This window comes from Marmota monax, unplaced genomic scaffold (assembly GCF_021218885.2).
Source record: "Marmota monax isolate L192 unplaced genomic scaffold, Marmota_monax_Labrador192_F-V1.1 WCK01_AAM20220418_F8-fsc00017, whole genome shotgun sequence".
Taxonomy (NCBI): Eukaryota; Metazoa; Chordata; class Mammalia; order Rodentia; family Sciuridae; genus Marmota; species Marmota monax.
Genome location: NW_026695241.1, coordinates 1464776 through 1481199, shown reverse-complemented (window position 1 = coordinate 1481199; position 16424 = coordinate 1464776). Strand labels below are relative to the sequence as shown.

At 56.5% G+C, this 16424-nt stretch overlaps 2 long non-coding RNA genes across 4 annotated transcripts; both read right to left on the bottom strand.

The window, feature by feature from the left end:
• Nucleotides 1–288: 288 nt before the first annotated feature.
• Nucleotides 289–8845, bottom strand: LOC124090144 (uncharacterized). Of its 3 annotated transcripts, none has more exons than XR_006850979.2 (5): nt 3405–8845; nt 2397–2697; nt 1822–1947; nt 1061–1194; nt 289–608 (listed from the first exon to the last, which is right to left on the bottom strand). It is a non-coding gene; the product is annotated as an uncharacterized LOC124090144 (long non-coding RNA). The 3 variants fall into 3 exon arrangements; XR_009226385.1 differs by lacking the exon at nt 1822–1947 and having other exon boundaries at nt 3405–3471; nt 5699–8845; XR_006850977.2 differs by lacking the exon at nt 1822–1947.
• A 6-nt stretch (nt 8846–8851) lies between these two features.
• LOC124090143 (uncharacterized) lies at nt 8852–13825 on the bottom strand. Its single transcript, XR_006850975.2, has 4 exons — nt 13497–13825; nt 12109–12244; nt 11568–11748; nt 8852–8972 (listed from the first exon to the last, which is right to left on the bottom strand). It is a non-coding gene; the product is annotated as an uncharacterized LOC124090143 (long non-coding RNA).
• Nucleotides 13826–16424: the final 2599 nt, after the last annotated feature.

Sequence of the window (16424 nt, the reverse complement as noted above, 5' to 3'; positions counted from 1 at the left end):
TCCTTCTGCCCCACCCCCACCCCCACCCCCTCCACCCCCCCCACCACCACCCCCTCCACCACCACCCCCACCCATGCCACACACATCTTGCTCCATCAAGTTCCTCACAAGCATCCGCTTCCTTAATCCAGTGAGTCATTCTCTAAGCCCCAGGGCCTTTGCACACATGCACCTACCACCTGAGAATTGTTCCCGAGTGCTCCCTGGACAAACCTCCTACTTACAGCAGCTTAAATGTCCCTTCCAAGAACCCAGTCCCTGTCACCCCTCCCACCCCAACCCCTCATGGCTCCTCTCACAGAAGCACTGAATGATCATCCGTGACTTTGCACACTTAGTGTCTCATCTTCCCCTAAGCTCTCTCCTATCAAGGGGCCTGCACAGCCTGCTATTTCCCCGAGGAACCCCAGTGCCCGTGACAGGGGCAAATAGGTGGCCTGTGTGCAACTTCACAGACTGGCCAGGTGGGTCTCTGTTCTGATCCAGATGGGACTCTCCGGCTGGTGCCTCGGTGGCCACGCTCCGTCCTCTCTGGTCACACACACTGTTAGACTGCGTGACGGTGGCTCCCGATCCAACATTTCTCCACCGTTGCGCAACCCTCGATCCTGGGGATTAATTAGAGGGCCCTGCCTGGCACCAGCCCCGCCCGTGACTCCTCACCCACAATCCGACCCTCCCGGTGCCCCTCCCCGCTCCTCCCTCTCCTGCCCACATCATCCAGCCAAACGTTCCTGATCAGCCGCTGAGGTCCCCAGGTCCCACCCCAGCTGCCCACTCCCTTCCTAATGGGACAGCTGATGGCAAACCCAGGGTGCCTTCAGCTCTCTGGCTTAAGGGGCGAGGCCCTGGCCGCCTGCTGCCAGTCACATCTCCCTCTGTATCTTGGCCTGGCTGCCCCTTCCCGCTGCCAGGACTTCCTTTGTCTGGGAGCCAAAATTGACTATTCCCTGTCCCACCCCAAGTAACCCCTAAGCCACCACAGTCCCCAGCCACACCAGCCTGGAGGTAAAGTAGGAACAGAAACACAGACGGGTTCTCCTCCTTCTTCCTTCCTTACCTGCCACAGCAGGGGTGGGCTCTGCTCTCCTCCGTGGGTCCTCGTACCCATTCCCACACGTCACAGTTCCTTCCAATCAGTCTTCTGGGTTTGACTCACTTTTCTTTGCACCCCACGTTTTGTCTTGAAGCCATCTGCAGGGTTGAGTTGGGACACTATTTGAATGACAGGCCCCAGGCTGTGTTAGGAACTGCCCCTCCTCCAGTTTGGGATATTTTTGCCTTGAAGCCTCTGAGGACGATTCTTTCCAAGAAGAATAGCTCATCTTCCAAGAAACTACTGGGTCCTTCAGACAGAAGATGGGTCCTCGGGGAGTAGCCTAGAGCTTGAATCCTGGGGCGCACCTAGCACTCCTCTCCACAGAGTACAGGGGTCAGATTGAAGTTAAAGCAAGAGCTTCTCCTGCTGACCAGAGTGGCCGAGATTGCTAGCTGTCCCCCAGCCCAACCCCCCTGATTTCTGAGTGGCAGACACAGCTCAGCAGTCCGAATGCACTCTGCAGGCTGTCCTGGGCACATGCCCTTGTGGTCTAGACCTTAACCTTCATGGGTGACCCAACTCCAACCATGCAAATGACAAAATTGACATAGGGGACAGTGAAATAACAAATGGTGGAGACCTGGGTCCCTGCGTGACTGGGTGGAATGAGGTCTCCAGGACAACTTGGGTGCTTCACTAGAGATAAACCTGTGCGTCCTGCGCAGTCTTTGCTGCACAAACTCTGCCCTCACTCAACTAAGACAGCTGTCGATCCAAAAGACCTTTTCTCTGGTGGTCCCCAGAGGACAGGCATCCAGGATGCGGGATCAGGAAAATCCTCCTGGTCGACAGACCTCAGCCAAACTTCTTGCCACATGCTGTAGGACCTTGTCCTTCAGGTAAAGACACTGTGGACTCAGACAATGGGGCAACAGCATGAATTTGACTCTCAAGTGGAGTCAGACAGCTCTCTGTCAACCCATTGGCCGACACCAGGGGATCTGAGACAATGATACCCAGGATGGGCAGATGTGGAGTGGGACACAGATGGTCTCTGAGACTCAGTTCTATTCCGGGGAGGGTCAATGGGGCGGGTGCTTCGGGGGTTACCAGAGATCATCCTATAAGAACCTGGAGGAGGGACGTGAGAAGCAAGAGAAGACGCAGAGACGGCGAGAAGCCCACACTGGCCAAGAGCTGGGGCATCAGCTGGAAAGGGAGGCCTCGGAGAGAGCTCATGCCAACAAGGACAGGGAGGGACAGAGCCGGACAGAGAAGGAGAGAGGAACAGGAGACGGACAAGAGAGTGAGACAGAACAGAGGCGGCAGGGGGCACGGAGGCTGGCGGTAAGCTCACCTCCCACCACGTCCAACCTCGCTTTTCATCTGCTTCCCGGGGTCCGAGCTCCTCCTTCACCAAGATGGACGCCATCTGGCCCTCCCACGACACCAGTGGGCACGGGGGGAACGTTGGGCCTGAGTCAGAGGACGGACTCCATCATCTGCCCCTGGCCCCTTTTCCAGTGGAGAAGCGGGCTCAGACCTCCCAGGCCTGCAGCCCTGTGGTCCTCCCCAGCGGCCACCTGAGCCACCTGGGCCGTGCCTGCATTCAGCAGAACGTCGTACTCAGCGTGTCCTTCACAGCTCAAGGAAGGGGCCTGAGGGCAAAGGGGAAACTGAGGCTCAGTGGGGGTGTGACGCTCCTCAAGCAGGACAGACAAGAGAAGAGGACTGCAGGCTCCCTCCGAGGCCTGTCCCCAGCGAGATGCCAGCTGCAGCGTGGCACCCGTGGTCTAGCTGCACAGGAGATGGTGGCATCAGACTGTCACGGATGACTGGCACTGGGGCTGCTGCCTTGGAGGGCAGGGCAGGGTAGAGCCCGTCGGACAGGCCACTCTGGTTGGCTTGGCTCCTAACCCGGGGGATCCACCCTGCCCAGTCGCAGGGAAGCTTGGGGGCCCATCTCCTCCTCCTGCCTGACTCCCGATTCCCTGGGCCACCATATGGCTCTTTCCACGTTTTCCTGCTGTAGGGGCCACCTGCATCTCTGGGCTCACAGCCCCTTCCCCTTCCACCTGTAATGGCAGGTGAAGGCATCCTTGTCTGCCCCCCTCTGCATTTAAGGGCCCCAGGGGTTGGAGTGGGCCCAGATGACCCAGCATAATCTCCACGCCGTCAGACCTCTCCCTTCACCCCCTTGATGTCATCAGCAAACTAACTCCCCCACCCCAACCTGCTGCACAGCACTGGGGGCATCTTCAGGAGCCCTTGTTCTGCTGGCCACGGGGGCTCTTTGGGATGATGGCCCCTGTGGGAGACCCTCAGTATGACCCACGCCACCCCACCCCAGGCAACAGGCAGATACCTTCTCCATCTCTTCTAAGATCAGAAGCCAGTAGAAGGAGGGATCCGACGGCTTCCTGACAGCAGAGCTGTTGGGAAACGAAAATGGGTTTCCTGAGCCTCGCGAGGGCGTCTGACCCCTGGGCTCAGGGACAGGACAGTAGGGCCCGGAGGGGTGATGGGACCACCTGCCCCCTTGGGATATGGGCTTGGAAATTTGAACTTAGGTCTCAGAAGTTGGCCATCAGCTGTCAGCAGAAGCAGAGGCTGAGGAATCTCCCAGAAGGAGGAACAGAGACCAGGGACCACAAGGGCGGGAGAAGACAGAGCTGGAAGACACGCGGTCAGGGCTGCTGGGTACAGGTGTCCATCTCTCGAGGGGGAGGAGCAGAGGCAGAGGGCAGCCGGCAGGGCTGGGAGTGTCCTGGGCCACCCTAGTCCTCGGGTCCTCAGCTCATGCTCAGCCCCGCTGCTCCCTGCTGGGCCCTGCACCTGTGCCTGCCTCACTTCCTGCCTGGGGCACCCCTGGGCTGCCTAGGGGTGCTGGATCCCCTTGGCGCAGCCGGAGAGCAAGCGCAGGGGTTGTGGCCTGGCCAGGAGACCGCACCAGTGTGGGGAGCAACACACTCCCTTGTCCCTTGGCTCAGAAGATCCTGTTGCCCAGGGCCCTGTCACCCCTGCGGTGGCCAATTCATAAGGCCCCTGGCATCGTCCTCACCCTTCTTAACTCTCCCTCCGCTCCTCTCCTCTTTTCCATGGATTGACCCCCAGATATGTTCCTGCTCTGGAAGGAACGCAGCTTGGGTGGCCCAGCCAGGATCCCTTCTGCAAAGGCCCCAGTCGTGACTTCTGGAACTCTTAGGGGTCATGGCGATGCCATCACTCATCTTACGGTAGCATGAGCACATCTCGGAGAAGCCTGACAGAGACAGCCCCTGGCTGCAGGCCCAGGCCCTGACCACTGTCCACAAGAGGAAGGGGAGGCCACCTGGGCCCTGGTGGGGAGCCCTGGGCCCGACACCACCCTGCTTTTCCCAGCTCCAGGAGACTCCGGTGAGTCCTCTTCTGGGTGTCTGTCTCCCAAGCCATGAGTCAAGGAATTCTGGGGGACCTCGCTTGCCCCCGCCACCCTCCCTCTGTATGACCCCTGGCTCCCCAGTGCCAGCCCATCCCTGGTCCCTGCTGCAGCTGCTCCGCCTCCCGTCCTTCACCTGGAAATGCTGACAATCTCTCCCCAGGACTTGGGGTACCCTTCGGGACCCGGAGCTTCCCAAAGAGGTGGACCACTCAGGCGGCAGCCCAGCAGGACTGGCTCAGCCCTCTCCCCGGGCTCTTGGTGCTCCCCAGGACCAGTGGCACCTACTGTCCTTGTCCATGTCACTAAGCCAGCCTCCCTCTGGGCCCATCACTTGGCTGCTGTCCTGAATCGCCCTCTGCCCAGAGCTCGATCCAAGACCAGGTCTGATTCTCACTGAGCAGAGGAGGGGTATGGAGCTCCTGGGTGGGCATGAGATACTGGTCCCACCTCAGAACTGACCCTTCATCTCTTAACTGTGACCTAAAGCAAGTTCCTGCCCCCCTCTGAGCCTCGGCTCCCCCATTGTGAAACGGGACTGATATCTGTTTCACAGGCGTGTTCTGAGTATTAAAATAAAGTCGCAGTTACAGAAAGCCTTACGTTGCGTTCTGTGGAACAGGAGGTGCTGGTGACAGCTCATAATCCAGGGTCACTATTGGTGGGGTGGGGAGCAAGGACCTTGCTGGACAGCTCAGTGGTTTTTCTGAGGGTCCAGGTGGGACCTCCCGGAGCAGGCGCCAGAGCCCCTGAGCTGTGCGTGAGCTCTCATGACCCGACCACAGAGGGAAAGGCTTCCAGATGGCCGGACACTGCCCTCGGGCGTAAATAAGAGTTTAATTAATGAGCATAACACTGAGGAAGTGCGGTGCACAGCAGTGACCCTGGGGCGGGGGCGGGGGTGGGGAAGGAGCCTGTCCTGCACTTTCACTGGATGGGGCCTTGGAGGGGTCTCGCAGCCGGTTCCTTTCGTAGCCTTGGCCCCACTGACTCCAAGTGTGCCGCTTCTCCCCCACGGATGCAGGAAGGCTGTTCCAGAAGCTTCCTGCTGCCTGCGGCTATGGAACATTGAACTGGGGCCAGGCTAATAGGTACTGAGAGGAGTGGCCGGGAAACCCCAGCCAGTCTGTCAGAGCGACCTCTTCCCATCTGTCTTTCCAGATGAGGAAGTTAGGAGCCTGGCTGGAGACCCATGGCCGGGGCTGGATCTGGACCAGACACTCCACTCCCTGGCTGCTCACCTGCCGCTCAGGGTCCAGCGGGACTTCCTTCATAACGCTGCAGGGGTATTGGGGGCCGGCACCTGGAGTCCTGGGGGTTTTGGTGAGATGGGCCCCAGAAAGCTGCCAGGGCAGAAAGAACCCATCTGAGTTTAGGTGACCCCCTGTGGGGGTCACATGGGCAGCACCTGGGTTGGCAGCCTCTGGGTTGCACGTGGACACAGTCATACCAGATCTATGCCTGCGAGGAGATCTGAGAAATCCCCAGGTACCTGGGGGCTCTCAGCCTCTCCAAGGCTCTGTTTGCAACTTGAAGGTTTGTGTTTCTGAATAAGAAAAGTGCCAAGAGAAAACCTGGGGCAGTGGGACCCTAGCGGAGCTGTGCGGTGGGCAGGAGCCCAGGTCCCCACTCCTCTCTGGCGACACCCACAGACCACAGGAAGGTGGCCCCAAGCCTGCAGCCCACAGCACCTGCCATGTGCCCAGCAAGTTCTAGGGGCTCAGGGCCCATCAGGGAACAAGATGGGCAGGTCCCTGACAGTGGCCAGGAATCTACATCCTAGAACAGGGGGCAGGTGGGCAAGGACCCCCGGGACCCCAACAGAATGAGAGCAACCGGCTAGGAGGGAAGAGCCAAGGGTGGAGAGATTTAGAGTCGAGGCGTCTGTGCGCGTGTATCTGTGTGTGGCGTGAGGCATGTGTGATGTGTTGTGGTTGTGGTTGTGCGTTGTGTGTCTGTGTGGGGTATGTGAGGGGAGGGGTGTGTACATGCTACGGGCTACTCTAGATTGGGTGGCCGGGCAGCTTCTCCTGAGACACCTGAGCCCACCTGGCCAGAGAGCCTGGCCCCGGGAGATGACCATCCAGGTGACTGAGCTGGCCAACCGCAGGCTCCAGGGCCCTACAGCTCTGGGGGTGCCCCATCACCCCCTCCTGCTGGGTGGAGCAGGTGGGTGTCCTCCTTTCCAGGGTCCACAGAGGGAGAGGCAAACCCTGCCAGGAATGAGCCTCCGTCTTGAGCAGGGCAGCCTGGAGCAGGCCTGGGCCTGGGCCTGTCCTTGTCACTGAACTTGCGTGTTCATGCCATTCAGCTCCCTGGCTCCGGTCCCTTCCTAGAGAGCCCCCCTCCCCAGGGACCCCTGTCCGAGGCTCACCCATGGAGCCCGGAGCTCTCTGTGAAAATGACCTTATTTGGAAATAGGATCTTTGCAGACAATCAAATTAAAATTAGGTCCTGAGGGGGCCCTAACCCAATATGACTGTGTCCTGATAAAAGGGACAGATGTGGACACAGGTGGCACAGGGAGAAGGCCGAGGGCAGCGGGAGCTCGTCTCCACAGCCAGGAGCTGCCAGGAGCTCGGGGAGTGGCCCCAGCAGACCCTTCCCAGGCGCCTTGGAAGGAGCGTGGCCCAGCACACACCTCGATCCTGAGCCGCAGCCGCCAGAACGGTGCAGCAGCGTGTTGAAGTCACTCTGTTCAGGGCACTTTGTCACGGCAGCCCCAGCTCACTACCACCCTCCCACCAGCTTACTGTGACAGGGAAGCTCCTGGCGGACCAGGAGGCCGCGGGAACTGCTGTATCCTCCTGCCACAGGTAAATGTTTGAACATCTCCCCTGGAGGAAGCCAATGTGACAATCTGTATCCGTGACATCTCTGGAACTGAAAGGAAGTGCCAAAGCAGAGCAGGGAGAAGGTCGCTACGGTTTAGACAGAAGGTGACCCCAAAGCTCACGTGTGAGACAGGACAGGGAAGTTCAGAGGAGAAACGAGTGGGTGACAGAGCCTTAACCTCACCTGGGCACGGTCCCCTGATGGGGTGAACTGGGTGATAACGTGGGCAGGCGGGTGTGGCTGGAGGAGGTGGGTCATGGGGACCCGCCTCTGGGTGTGTATTCTGTCCCTCATCCGTAATCTCTCTCTCTCTCTCTCTCTCTCTCTCTCTCCTTCCTGATGTGACGTCCTGAGCTGCTGTCCTCCTCCACACTCTTCCACCTTGATGCGCTGCCTCACTCCAGCCCAGAGCAGTGGAGCTGGCCGACTGTGGACTGAGACCTCTGAGACCGTGACCAACACATCAACTGCTCCTCCTCCACAGGTGCCACCAGGTAGACTGCTCCTCCTCCACAGGTGCCACCAGGTAGACTGCTCCTCCTCCACAGGTGTCACCAGGTAGACTGCTCCTCCTCCACAGGTGTCACCAGGTAGACTGCTCCTCCTCCACAGGTGTCACCAGGTAGACTTCTCCTCCTCCACAGGTGTTCACCGAAGCGGAACAGCTAATGAGAACAATGGGGAAGTCGGGCAGGCCATGAGGCCCTGCCCAGGACACAGGGGCACACTCTAGGCAGAAGGCCATGGTGGCCGCCATGGGGGACAGGGGGAAGAGTCTCATCTCTGCGGTTCTGTCTATAAAGGCCATTGGCTTCGAACGATGGGGACGAGGGAGGTTTGGAGGTTGGAAGGACCAGCAGATGGGAAACCCTGGAGACCGGGCAGTGGGTGCCCAGCAGAGGTTGGCAACTGCATCAAGGCACTGGGCTCTGTGCGGCCGTTGGCAGTGCCCAGCAGATGCCAAAGTGGCAGATCACAATGTCTGTGCTGGTAGAGAAGAGAGGAGGCAGCGAGGGACAAGGGGCCCAGGGAAGGCCCAGCAGCACCCCGTGAGGCGAAGACGGCAGGGAGGGGTCGAATCAGTCTTACGGAAGGCGGGCGCCCCCCACCAGCACATGCACTCTCAATTTTGGTCAAAAATGGCAGATTTGCCACTCCTGGATTTCTTCCGCCCCCTCCTCAAACTCCTTTTAAGATGTTATTACGGTTCCACAAAAATAAGAAAGGTGTGACTCTCCAAGAATATAGCAAACAGAGGAGTTGGGTAGAAGCTGAAGGAATCAAGAAATGTCTAGTTGTCTGAAAGCAAAAAGGGTGTAGCTGAATGGGGACAGTTTCCAGCCGAGAGCACCGAGGGAACAACATCAAAGACAAGATACTTGGCCACGGGACACCTGAGGTGCTTGGTATTTTGAAGCACCAGGTGCCATAAAAGGAGGATGTTAGATTCAGGACCAAAAGCAAGGAGATGGAATGAAAGTTCATCTGCAAAATAGATGGTTCTTAGGCATCTCCCTGCCTTGAGCTTCCCCCAACCCCACACCCATCTTACTCACCTCTGGATCATTCCCCCGTGGAGTACAGCTGGCATTGAGACTTCTCAGTGTGCAAAGCCCAGGACCAGACACTCAGTGTAGACAGGTAGCCAAGGACACTGTCCATTTGAGGAAACCCACTAGCCTAAAAGGAAAAGAAACCAAGGAAAAGAAGCACAGAAAACAGAAAAACTTGTTAAAATTATAATTAATAACCTGCAAGGATGAAATATTGCATCCATTAAACAAGAACAGGGTGCTTGTAAAAATGAACAAGACTAATCAGAACTCTTGAACATTAAAAGCATCACAGCTGTTGTATTCTGCTACCTTTCCTATCCTCTACCATCCCCCCTCCCTCCCCTCCCATCTTCTCTCTCTACCCCATCCACTGTAATTCATATCTCTCCTTGTTTATTTTCCCATTCCCCTCACAACCTCTTATATGTAATTACTAATAGGGCATTATGTAAAAATGTGGATGTGTAACCGATGTGATTCTGCAATCTGTATTTGGGGTAAAATTGGGAGTTCATAACCAACTTGAATCTAATGTATGAAATATGATATGTCAAGAGCTTTATAATGTTTTGAACAACCAATAAAAAAAATAAAAAAATAAAAGCATCACAGCTAAGACTGGGAGGAAAATCTTTGCAGAGCATACATCCACCTGTACCTATATGTATCTTTATGTAAAGAACTCTCAAAATTCATCAACATGGAAACCAACAATCCAAGTAAAAAGTGGACAAACAATTTGAACAGACACTTCACTCAGACAGACAGCTGATTGGCCAATAAAGAGATGGAAATGTACTCAGCATCATTAGTCATGAGCAAATACAAATTAACAACATGAGACACCACTAAACACCTATCAGAGGAGCTAAAATTAAAAAAACTGACTCACCAAATGCTGGGAAACTGAGCCCACTAGAACTCTATTAACTGGTAGAAGGAATGTAAAATGGTACAGGCAGTTTTCAAAGTGGTTTGGCAGTTTCTTAAAAAGTTAAATATTCACTCACCATATGATCTAACCATTCCATTCCTGGTTATTTACTCAAGAGAAGAAGAAATACATGTTCAAATAAAGCTGCTATAGCATTCATGTGCACGTATTTACATGCAAATGAATGCTATAGCAGCTTTATTTGCAATAACCCCAAAAGACAGAAAGAACCTGAATGCCCAGCAACAGAAGAAAGAATAAATGAATTATGGTGTATCCGTTGTTATGCTTTCAATGTGTCCTCCAGATTTCATATGTTGTAAACATAGTCCTTAAACTCCTGTGTTAATAGTATCTGAGAGGTGGGACCTTTGGGATGTAATGAAATCTTCAGATTCCTGCCCTCCTGATTGGATTAACCCATTCTTGGATTAATTGACTAATGGATTATTAAGAAAGCAGCTGTATTATAAAAATGAGCTTTCTCTAGCTCTCCACGTGACACCCTCCACCATATTATAATTCAGCAGGAAGGACCTCAGGAGATGTTGAGCAGGTGCTCCTAGACTTCCCAGCCACCAGAACTATAAGAAATAAATTTCTTTTTGTGTAAGTCACTTGATTCAGGCATTTTGTTATAGCCACAGAAAACAGACTTAGGCATCCATCTACTGAACAATGAAAAGTAATAAAGATTTATACACACAGTGCAAATGAATCTTGAAATAATTATATTGATTTGAAAAGGCACATATTGTGTTATTCTATTTTCATAAAATTCTAAACAAGGGGCTGGGGCTGGGGCTCAGTGGTAGAACACTTGCCTACTATGTGTGAGGCACTGGGTTCAATTCTCATAAACAAATAAATAAATAAATGTTCATTAACCACAACCAAAAAATCAAAAAAGAAAAAAAGACTCTAAACAATGAAGATGAATCCATAGTGACAGAAAGTGAAGAGAGTCGGGTGGAGAGAGTGAGAGGGAGGGATTCTTATGGTGCAATTTGGGTAATGAACAGGTTTGCTATGTTGACTAGGTGATGTTTGCAAGAGAGACATGTGTAAAAACAAAATTATCAGATGTGCACTTTAAAGATGTGCAATTTTGTGTGTGTGAACTTCATGAAAACTGACATGTTCGAGAGCTGGGAGACTAGGTCAAGGAAAGTTCCAGGAGCAAGTTGAGAGGAGGGAGAAGAAGGAGAAGGACTAAAAACTGTCAAGGGTTAGAGACTCGATCTGAAAAACAGAAATTCCTAAAAAAGGAAGCAAAAGAAAACCAAGTGGAAGAGCTTGCCAGAGAAATAAGAACCGTGGCCTTATTTGGGCAAAGGGTCTTGGTAGACGTGATCAGAGATTCCAAGATAAGAGGATAATTCCAGATTACCAGAGTGGGCCCTAAGAGCCATCCCAGGTGTCGTTTTAAGAGGGAGACGGGAGTACTGTGGCCACAGGCCAGGGAATGCCGCAACCACCAGAAGCTGGCGGGGGAGCGCGGCCCGGCCGATACCTTGACGTCAGTCAGCCTCTGGCCTTCAGAGCTCCGGGGAAACAGCTCTAGGGCTTTAAGGGACCGAGCTGTGGCCATTTGCTCCACCAGCCCAGGACACCTACAAGGAAACCCAGGCGTGATACAGCTCTTGGTCCCAGGGGCAGCAAAGTGACAGCTCATCCCCTGGGCTAGGGCCCGTGGAGGTGCAGGAGGGGACCCTTCTGTCTTCCACCTGCCGTCTCGGGGTTTTTAGCTACGTGAGTGTCTACAGGATTTCAACAAAAACTCACATCTGTTTAGAGAAAAGGAGCCAGGCTTCCCCAACCCATCATCCCCTGATGTGAGGAGACCAGCGGTGACAAGCACAGGGCATGTCACTGGAAGACGCGGCTGGAGATGGGTGACAGGCAGGTCTCCGGCAGTCTCCGGAGGTGAGGACACAAATGCCATCCTTGGGAATCTGTGTTCTGGCTGAGCAGGAAGAGCAGAGGAGGCCCCGAAAGGCATTTGGTGTCCGTGAGTGGAGACACACGAGGAAAGGGGGGAGTGTGACCAGGTGGGGACAGGGAGCTCGGGCCTGGAGGGGCAGCACTCATGAGACAGGTAAGGGCCTGCAGGTAGAGCCTGAGAGTCGCTGGGCCTCACTAAACCCCCTGTGGGGAGGAGGCCCAGCTCAGGAGGCAGGGGTGGGTGCGGCACCCTCTTGTCCAAGGCCTCCCTGCCTTGGTGTAGGAGCAGCTCAGAGGCCAGCTCCGTGGCGACCACCCCACAGGCAGTGGCAGGAGGTGAACAGGTGTGCAGATCAGCCCTTGAAGCCGGGCAGAACCTTACCCCAGCCAGCTCTGAAATTGTGCCCCTAGAGAGATCCACACAGGCTGGGAACATTCAGAGGACAGAAAGAATCCTTCCGACCGAGGGCTGCCCAGAGGAGGTGGCCCTGACTCTGAGACTTCTCAGGGGTTGGGACCTGCAGCATGCAGAGCAGAATGTCACGTCTGGTGCAGAGAGACCATGCATGGAGGCTGGAGGGTATTGAATTAGCCCCAGCCCCGGGTGTCCAGCACGGCTGTCAGGAGCTCCCCCTCCCCGTCGGCCTGCCCTGCTCTCTGAGCTCCCTTCCTGAGTTCAGGGAATCTCCCCCCCCCCCCGGCCAGTCCTGCAGGGCAACAGATGCTCTCCCAGACCCCTCACACCTGGGGTGCACACAGGTGACCAGGAGGCCCCAGTGGGACCCAGCTTCCTGATTCATGGGGACAGCGTGACGTCCAGTGCCAAGCTGAAGCACATCAGTGATGCCTGCTGAGGCAGCCTCAGGGTCTGCACAGGAGCAGCCCTGAGTTGGCTTTGGGCACCATTCCTGAGCACATGGCCTCCAAGCCAGGCCTCTCAGACACCACCCCTGCCCAGGCTGTGAGTCCTGGTCTGCTGTGTGGTGCACAGACCTGCCCTGGCCTCTGTTCCTTGGTCCCGAAGCATCTGCACATGCAAGGGCAGGGAGAGGATGCACTCCTCCACTGCCCCCCGCTTGGCGCCAAGGGACCTCAATAATGTGACATCACTCCTTTTTGCTTTCATTAGATTACTTAAAATGTCCCTGAATAAGCCCTGGAATCAAAAAAGTGACTGACACGGAAGGAAAAGGTCACCTTCTTGCTTTCTGAATCATTCTGGTCTGGGAAGAGAGCCTAGCTAGGTGCCAGGAAGAGCGGCCAGTCGCCACCCACGCTGTCTCTGATGCAGGGGGACCTGGGGGTACAGATGGCAACAGGGAACCCCGGCTCCGGCTCCCACCTCCACCCTCGGGGTGCATGATCTAGGAAGGTGGCGTCTATTTATGGAGCCACAGGATGGGCTCACTCAGTGTCCCAGTGCCGTTGGAGCTGGTCCCTCCCTCTGCCCCAGAGTGTCACCCCCACTCCAGGGCGGCTGCTTTCAGACCCACCAGAAAACACGGGACCCATGGTTGGGACTGGAAGGGGAAATTCCACAGAGGAAGGGCCGAGTGACCTGCGACTGTTCTTCCTGCACCCCAGCTCTCCACTTGTCCCTGAGGGGGTGTCCAGGAGGTTCCCCACCCAATGCCATCCTCTCAGGAGCCCTCCCATTGTGCCAACGTGAGGGTTCAGTATGAAGGGACATGTCCCTTGCCCCCGCTCCTGACTCCCCCAAACTTTCTTAGAGGATACTGCCTGGCTTCGTAGGTTTGGGGTCCCCCTCACCAACTCCAGCTTCCCCTGTCCTGAGGCTGGTCCCTTCCTCTGGGCTGAACACCTCTGGAGGGCTCTGCCTGCACCCCTTCCTCTGCTCCATCAGGGTTTCTGGAGTACCCCAAGTGCCTGCCTGTGGGTCAGTAGGTAGCTTGGCTCCACCCCTGTCCCCACGGAGCTGCAGGGTCACATGGTGGGCATCGCAGCAGAGCCCTTGCAGACAGCAGGGTGTTGGCAGGGAGGGTGGGAGGGCAGGAGAAGCCCCTGAGGCTGTAACTGCAGAGGAGAGGAGTGGGCCCTGGGAGTTGAGGCCAAGAGACCCTCCCGACAGGGGCCAGCTGCGCCCTGACCTGCTGCAGATCCAAGGGGCGGTGCACAGCCCTGGAGGGCATGGCGGGGTGGGGTGTGGACACCAGAGTCAGCACCAGTAGGGCCAGGTGCCCAGGTGGGCGGGCAGGTTAATGTTCAGTCCGCTGGAGGCCACAGCAGATGGCTGAGAGCAGGGGTCTGGGAGGGTTCACAGCAAGGGGCCACACAGCGCCCTGTGTAGGGTGACTGAATGTCGGGTTTGGCACTAGGATGGGGGATGGAGGATTCTGCGTCTGTTGAACCCCAAGGAAGTGCGCACCACCAAGCAGTAGCTGTGGTGTGTACTAATTTAAAAAAAAAAATTGTTTTTAAAATCCCTCCAGCTGACATGGGAAGGTCTAGAGAGGGCTGGAAGGACAGGAGGAGGGGCGGGAAGCCACCTGGGGATCCCTAGGAGACCCCAGTGAGAAGGCTGAGTCCAGGGCCATGGTGGCCTTGGGGACATGACCTCAGGTTGTTGACACTGTGAGCCTCAGGTTCCTCATCAGGAACCCGCACAGTGAGGCCCAGCTGGAGATGGCACCTGTAACCTAGTGCCAGGCTGCCTGCTTAACAGAGTGGCTGTGGCTGTCCCCAGGCCACCTGGAGGTGAGCTCTCTGCCCAGGGAGCAGGGTGGGGGCTGGAGCTGCCAGGGCTCTATGAAGAAAACAGACCTGAAGGTGAACCAAAGGGTAATTGCTCAACAGTGAAGGGCACCGAGCTGGAGGCCCCCAGCCTGCGGACCCAGTGACGTCACCCCCGCCGAGGAATGTGGCCCAGAAGGTTGTGTGTTTGCAGCAATGCTTCCAGGGAGGCCAGAGCCCCGGGTCGGGGCTAACTGGGGCTCTGCGCGTGGAGGGGGGGAAGGAGGGTCTTCCGGGAGGCGCAGGCTGCATAGTGACCGGCTCTCCAAGGCCAGAGTCCTTCTCCAACCAGGCCCCACATTAGCTGGGCAGCCCTGGGCTGGTTGGGGCTGAGGAAATGTTTGGGAACTAGATAGAAGTTCTGCTGGCACACCATTGTGGACGCCAAAGGATGGCGTTGTGTGAATTCTCCTCCAGTTTTTTTTTTTTTTTTTTAATGGAGGAAGTGGAGGAGTGCTCGTGAGTTCCCGCCAAAGAGTGGACGATTCCAGGGAGTGGGGCAAGTCCCCACCTGGCCATCCCAGAAGCCCTATGATGGATTCGTTAACAGTCCCATTTTTCCCACAGGGAACCTGGGGCCTGCCCAAGTCCCTGCAGGCCGTGAATGGCAGCCCTAGGCCCCGCCCTCACTCTGCTGGTCCCTCTGATTTTCACCACCTCTGAGGCAGGTGTTGTCCCCATGTGATGAAAGGACACTGATGGACAGGGAGGTTGGAGTCTCGTTCACAGAGTTGCCAGAGGCAAGTGGCCAGAGGGCAGAGGACCCTGGCTCGTGGCCTTGGAGGAAGAGAAGTCCTGCTGCCAGAGGGACATGATTCAAGTCTCCAGAGAGTGGGAGACCCCCGGGGGGCGGGGGCACCGTGCTGGGCTCAGGAGGGAGGCAGGTGGGGAGTGCGGTGGAGATCAGGCCAGCGGCCGCACACTGGGCAGGTGAAGGGGCTGGTGGGTAGACAGATCACAGAGGGCTCCTGCCAGGGGCCAAGCCCGTCCTGCCCTGTCTCCCTTGGGCCTCTGGTGGCCAGTAGGATGAAACCTGAATGTGGGGCAGGAAAGGCCAGTGGGGCTCGACCCCCTGAGGAGGAGCCCCCAGCAGACCCTGCCCAAGCTCAGCTCTACCACTCACAAGGGGCTGCCCTCCCTGGGCCCCAGTTTCCTGATGAGGAGGAGGAGGAGGAGGTGGGGGAGTGGGCAGGGGAGAAGAGCCGGTGGCTCTAGGCCACTTGGTCAGTCGGCTGGGTACTGGTGCTGGGGCCGGGTAAGAGGTCCCAGCTTGGGGGAGGTTCAGGACCCAGCAGAGACAGCTCCAGAACTCTGCAAGAATCCTGGAGGTACTCAGACCCGGAGAAGAGGCCCGAAAGGGTGCCAGGACCCGGCTCGCCCTCACTCGCCGAGGATTTCCCGGGCTGGGAGCCTCAGGCCCGCCGGCGCCCCGTAGCAGGAAGTGAGTAACGGCTTTCCCAACCTGCTGGCGACAGCGTCAGGTCCAAGGACAGAGTTAGGAAGCACAGCCAGGCTGATGGTCAGGTTGAAGACTGCTTCCTCCCGCATGGGAGGGACCGAGCCTCCACCGTGCCTGAGACGACAGGCCCACCCCGCCCAGGGCAGCAGGAGATGGACAGACAGAGGAGGAGGGTGGACCGGCCTCTTGGCCACCCCTTCACTCCCCCACGCCCCCTGCATCTCACCTCTGAAGGCCTCCGTGCAACTCCACTTGTTTTAAGCATTTTTATTCACAAGCCATTTAATAAAACTTGACCGGGGACTTTGCTATTTCCGCAGGCTTCAGGGAGAGAAGAACAACAGCAGATTAAACCTGCGCCTCAGCTTCCAAAGTGTTAAATGGGGCAGGTCCCAGAGCTGGGGAGCCCCTGCCAGGCCCTGAACAAGGAGCCAGACGTGGGTCCCCCTGTCCTACGATGCCCACAGCCACACCCCGTGGGGTTAGGG